Source organism: Acromyrmex echinatior, chromosome 3 (assembly GCF_024713525.1).
Source record: "Acromyrmex echinatior isolate Ae372 chromosome 3, ASM2471352v2, whole genome shotgun sequence".
Taxonomy (NCBI): domain Eukaryota; kingdom Metazoa; phylum Arthropoda; class Insecta; order Hymenoptera; family Formicidae; genus Acromyrmex; species Acromyrmex echinatior.
In genome coordinates, this window is record NC_141854.1 from 17,079,126 (window position 1) to 17,085,125 (window position 6,000).

Sequence of the window (6,000 nt, forward strand, 5' to 3'; positions counted from 1 at the left end):
CATTTAGAAAAGGACGCACTCATGTTGATCCAGGTGCATTCTCTCTCGTTTCGCGCATGCACAAGATCGTCCTTTTTTAAATGAGGGCTACCCTCCACTTCTCGAATGCTCGGTCTAGAGATAGATGTCTATATTGTACTATGTTTTTTCACGAAGTATATGAATATATATCACTTTCTATATATGTATATGTATGTATGTATACATATATGCAGGATGTAAAAAGTCCCGGACCCAGAAGTATTTGTCATTCCTTTAACCTTACCAGATAACAAGTGTATAAAATCGGGTCATAAGACGTATTTTGCATCTAAAAGACGTCTTACATTACAATTTTAGACTTTATGTTGTTTCGGTAGCTTGTCATACTTATTTTTACTTTCTTCGCTAGATTCCACCAGGATCTATAACTTCATTAAGAGGCTATGCCTCTAAAAACATATTTTTTAGCTTATCACGTTACGAAATTGATATCTCTAAATAAAAAAACAGATGAACAGGGATCAAATAAAAAAAAATATTTTATTTTTAAATTACATCATAAAAAAATTATAATCTGAAATCGCAATGTAAAAAAGCATATTTATGATTACATCATATTCCGACAAGGCGAGCTAGGATTAAAAGAATGATAAATGAATGACAATCACTTTACTATAGGTATATCACCCATACAGCAACCCATACAGAATTTGCAGCAATATCGCTGTAAAATCTCTGCAATATTGCTGTAACTTTTGTGCAACTTTGTGCTGTAGGGGCATTATTTTTATTTCTAAAAGATTAATTGAAAAGTTCTGTCACTTGTGCATACTCATATAAAGATCTTATCCCATCCTCGCATCATTAAAAAGATATATTCCGCTCCTGTTCAATTAGCAGGGACTCGAAATTACATTATAAATACATTATGAATATATTAAAATTTCGGCTGATTATGATTATAGTCCGAAGATATCCCCAATTTTCAATTTCAATATCAGTTTAAGTTCTTTTAGTGATAATGACAATCGTTATAGGTATATAATTACCAAAAACCAAAAAGGACCGAAATCCAAACAGCTCGGTAACCATTACGATAAAAGAACTGGAACTAAAAGTTGGATTTAGCCTCGGACCGAATTTTTTCAGTTGGAGTCCTTGGTTAGCATTTAGTCCTTTATTTTACTTTATAATCAAAGATAATTGTGTGGGAGGAAGAGAAGAGAGAAAAAAAGAAAATAAATATTAGATATCATCATTTATTAAGAAGGAAAGAGGAGAAGACACACACACAACACACTCGCACATACGATTTAAAAATCTTACTGGGCAACCTCCACGCGATACATCTTAGATAATGCTAATGCCGGCGATATTATAATTTTCAAGCCTCATAACTCGAAAAGTACTGATTAAAAAGAAGTTTTATTATAATGTATTTTAAAAAGTTCTTGACATCAGCTATTAGATTCTGAAATAAAAAATAAAAAAGAGTGATTTATTAAAAAAATCGCGTGCGCGTACATAGGAAATTGTATTTTGTATGACAAGACAATGTCGTCTTTAGAGAATTAAATAAAGTCTATTTTAATAAAATTTTAATTTAATACTCACAAGGAACATTGTCCAATATGTACATATCAATTTTAATGAAATTTTTATTACTTAAAGTACTTCCAAAATAATAAATAACGATACCCATTTCATCGGCAATGTTTAATAGAAAAAATTGAAATATTTATAAAATTGATAAAAATTGAACAAAATATGAAAAAATTGCACTGTTCAATATTATATTACAATATGAGTGTGAATGTAGTGATTTCCAATATCTTTGCCCGTTTAAGGTATATAAGTTATATCCCAACTATGAGTTAAAAACAACAAACAAAACGACAAACTCAACATGTCTCTAAATTTCAAGTAAATATATTGCTATGTAAAATCTAAAAATAATAAAATGAAGTGTGTACTTACAATATTAAATCATAATAAAATAAATTTATTAAAAAGAAAAAAGAAATCTCCGTATCATGTAGTAAATAAGAGGAATTATAACTCTTAACTTAATTATACTCTGTTCAACAAGAGAATAACTTCGGTTTACGCATATCAGGCAATGTAACGCTGTTCAATGCTATGAAGACTTGTGCAAAACGAATGAATTTTTCGTCCGATCCAAGTTCATTCTCTCGTTGAACGGAGTAGGATTGTGGCAACATAATATTTTTGTGAACGGACGAATATAGGCACAAGTATAGTGTCAAGACATTTATACGAAAGAAAAAAATGTTCACACAATTGCGTTATAAAGGAAAATATATCAAAAGTATAGTTTTGGCAAAAAAAAAAGTGTAAAGCAGCACTTGCGAAGAAACGACAAGAACTAAGCCGGTAATTTACCTGGCCCATGGGTATAAAATTTTTGACTAACGAAAAGTGGGGGAGGGTACAAAATGATGACCTTTTTTTTTACTTTTTATTTATTTTGTGTTACTTGTTGCCGTTCTCTTTTTTACAATTGCGAATTGCGACGCTCTGTCTAACACTCAGTAAGGAATCATTTATCTAAGCAAAACAACAAGTTATGATAACGTCAAAATAGCATTAAAAAGAATCGAAAATAATTGAAAAATTACTTTTAATGACCATTTTAGAGCCATTTTGACATCATTATGATATCATAATAATTTGTTATTCTACTTAAGTATATTGGCCGTAACCGTATGTTCTAATTTGTAAGAATTGATTAATCACATTCGAGTATTCCCCTCTCATTCAATTGTAAGAGAGGAACGCTTGACTGTGATTAGTCATTCCACATTATAGTTGCCGCGCCTGAACAAGAATGCAAAAGACTTCTTGTTGGTCCTTGAAAGTACAACGTTATTACATATTTAATAAACGTTCTCAGTTCTCGAAAAAATATATAAAATCAAGATTTTTTTTATCGATTCAGGCCTGGTTGTTCCACCTTTTGATAAATTTTACCTATTAGGTAAGTAGCAAGATTATATCACATGCGCGAATTTTACTTGCTAGATTGTTAGATCTAACAAGTAAAATTTATCAAAAGATGGAACAATAACCGGCCCTCAAACTTTAATATCATGCGATAAATATTTGTAGCGTTGTTACACTAGTTTTCTCATAAATTAACTATTTGAGACTCGTTTTTTATTAACTTTTTGAATGTAATTTCGAGGTTGTATTAAAATTCGGGTCGCATCAAAATAGGCAAAAATAGTCACACTACACTAGAATAGGTAGATATAGAAAAATCTACGATATTTGGTCGGACATCGCAACAGTGCGATGTTGCCAGAATCTAATTTCTCTTATTTACTACGTAATACATATATAAAAGATGAACTAGAATTACCGTTCCGTGTTCTGATATATATCAACATCGCGAGATAAATATAGGGTGCGTTCCGATATACATTGTCAGTACTGACAGTACTAAAAAATTGTTCCGCTATTACTACGCAGCGCGCTGCGACAGCGTCTAGTTCCCTCAATGACGTCATAAATAATAGCATACTCAATGACGTCATAAATGATTGCCACTGCGACTACTGCTTTCGAAGTAAGACAGTGCAATATGGCGTCGCTTAAAGAAGCACAACGCGTCGAAATATTCGATCCAGGAAATAAAAAAATATATACACTATATTTAACTGCAGAAGATGCACATACAAGGTGTGTCCCAAAATTTTCCGAACTTTTTCAATAGGGATAGGTCGGGTGGCGCCATCCGTGTGTTCGATTGCGCGTTTGAAAGGTACATCCCTAGCTGACTTCCAGTAAAAATTTCATGACATTTGGTTCAGTGGAAACGAAGTTATGGCGTCTCAAGTGTCAGTATGTTGTATACATCGGTACGAGAATGAACTTCGAACAAAGAGCCAATATTAAGTTTTGTTTTAAACTTGGTAAAACATTTACCGAAACCCATAATTTGATGAAACAAGTTTATGGTGATAATTGTGTAGCCCGTGCCAGTATTTATGAGTGGTATACGCGATTCAAGAACGGTCGTGAGGACATAAATGACGACGCACATACAGGTCGCCCAAAATCGACAATTAACGAAAATTCCATCGAAGTTTTTATGATTCCAAGGGTATTGTGCACAAAGAATTCGTTCCAGCAGGCCAAACAGTTAATGCTGTATTCTATGTAAGCGTTTTGAAGCGTTTGGTGCACCGCATTCGTCGTATTCGGCCAGAATATCGCGAAGGAGGAAGTTGGCGCTTGTTACACGATAATGCGCCATCTCACCGTTCGACACTTGTCACTGATTTTTTTACTAAAAATCACATTTTAACAATCAACCATTCCCCGTATTCGCCTGATATGGCACCTTGTGACTTCTACCTATTCGGCAAAATGCATTTGTCCATGAAAGGAAAGCGGTATGTGGACGTAGAAGACATCCAAAGGGCTTGTACCACTATTCTGAAGGACGTGCCTTTGAACGACATAAAACACTCATTTGAAATGCTTTTAGATCGTGCCAAACGTTGTATTGAGTCCGACGGGGATTACTTTGAATAAACAATTTGAATTAAAAAAAAAAAGTAAACCGTTGTTGTTTTATTTCAAAAGTTCGGAAAATTTTGGGACGCACCTTGTATATTCATTTTATCGAAAATGATTCTGAAATTCTATATCTGAATATGTATTTATTAACTGTGGCGATATAGTTTTTAACACGAGGTCAAACTGCTTGAATTGATGATTCCATAATTAGTTCATCTCCTTTGGAAGAACTATCGCTACTGTTTTCGTTCAAAATTTATTGATACTTTAGTACATTTATCCATGTCTGTTAACACTACTGCAAAGTGATTCCGAAACACGACGTTATAGTAATGCTGGCAGTATTACAGTAATTTTGGAACGGCTGCGGCAGTGCATTGTTGTGACGTCATAATGATTGCACTGCCATTAAAAAGGGAACACACTCATAGGCAGTAGGCATAAGTATGGTGGAAGTATATAAAGTGTGCTCTTATGCATAAGAAGAGTGGTATCCAGAAGCCGCCATGTTGCTGTGATTATTTGAAGTATATTTCTATCATACATAGGCATAAGTTATCCGTTAAAATATTTTCACGAAAAAAAATGTCAGGCATATATATTAATATCTAAATTACTTGAGACGAAAATTTCAAGACATTCTTAAATAATGCATTTGGGGGGGGGGGTATAATTACCTTACACGAATCCGTTGTCCAATTTGGCTCACATCATAATTTTAAGAAAAACATGACATCAAAAAGACAAAATCGGTGAAATTAAAATTTTTTATGAATTGTAATATCGGTAGCGAACTTTTTTTTATATTTTGTTAATGCTACGCGAAAGTTTTAATTTAAATGTATTTTAAAATATCAACTTTTAAATGTATTTTGTATTTTGTTTTAATATAATAATAGTATAATTTTTTATTTTCAAAATATAATAATTTGAAGCTCCTTTTTCATGTAATATTTGAAAAAAACACTTTATTTCATCTTGATATTGCGATTGCGATTGTTATGAAAAGTAAATGCTTTTGTACTTATACATATAATATAATCGGATGGTACTAAATAAAAAAGCAATATAAAATTGACAAAATACAACATGGCAGTAAAATAAAGAAAATTATAATCTAACTAACAAAGGAAGAAGCGCCAACTACTATATTTATGCATTTTATCGATTTTTAAAACAAAATGAAACACATAAATATACATAAATATACCAGAAATTTATCGAAAAATATCTTAGTTAAGCACAAATTTATTTTTTATTATGAAATCTAAATTTATTTATCACTTATATTGTATATTCCATGTATATTTTAGCATCATGTTTAAGTGTTATATTAAAAATTTGTCTTTTTATTACGTAAAATAAAATTGAAACGTTAAAGAAGTAAAATGTTTTATCCTTGAAACGATTGTTTACAAAAGAAGATTTTATGATATTTAACTGAATTTTTATCAAATTGGGATATCGATTTTG